Source organism: Tigriopus californicus, chromosome 10 (assembly GCF_007210705.1).
Source record: "Tigriopus californicus strain San Diego chromosome 10, Tcal_SD_v2.1, whole genome shotgun sequence".
Classification (NCBI taxonomy): domain Eukaryota; kingdom Metazoa; phylum Arthropoda; class Copepoda; order Harpacticoida; family Harpacticidae; genus Tigriopus; species Tigriopus californicus.
In genome coordinates this window covers 6,649,988-6,650,200 of record NC_081449.1, presented here as the reverse complement: position 1 = coordinate 6,650,200, position 213 = coordinate 6,649,988, and positions in this window count along the sequence as shown.

Sequence of the window (213 nt, the reverse complement as noted above, 5' to 3'; positions counted from 1 at the left end):
GACCTTTAACCGCCGGATTCTGGCTGAGGTTCGATTAGACTGGCAAGAGACGTGGCCGTCGCGATTGGACGCCATTCTGGCTGAGTGGCTTGATCCGACGTCAGATATTCGCGTTTGTCCCGGATTTGCGGCTCGCCACCAACCTCATCTGTTTGAAAAGCTCCGAAAAGTGGACATTCCGTGTATGAACATTGAAACTTTTGCTCAAGACAC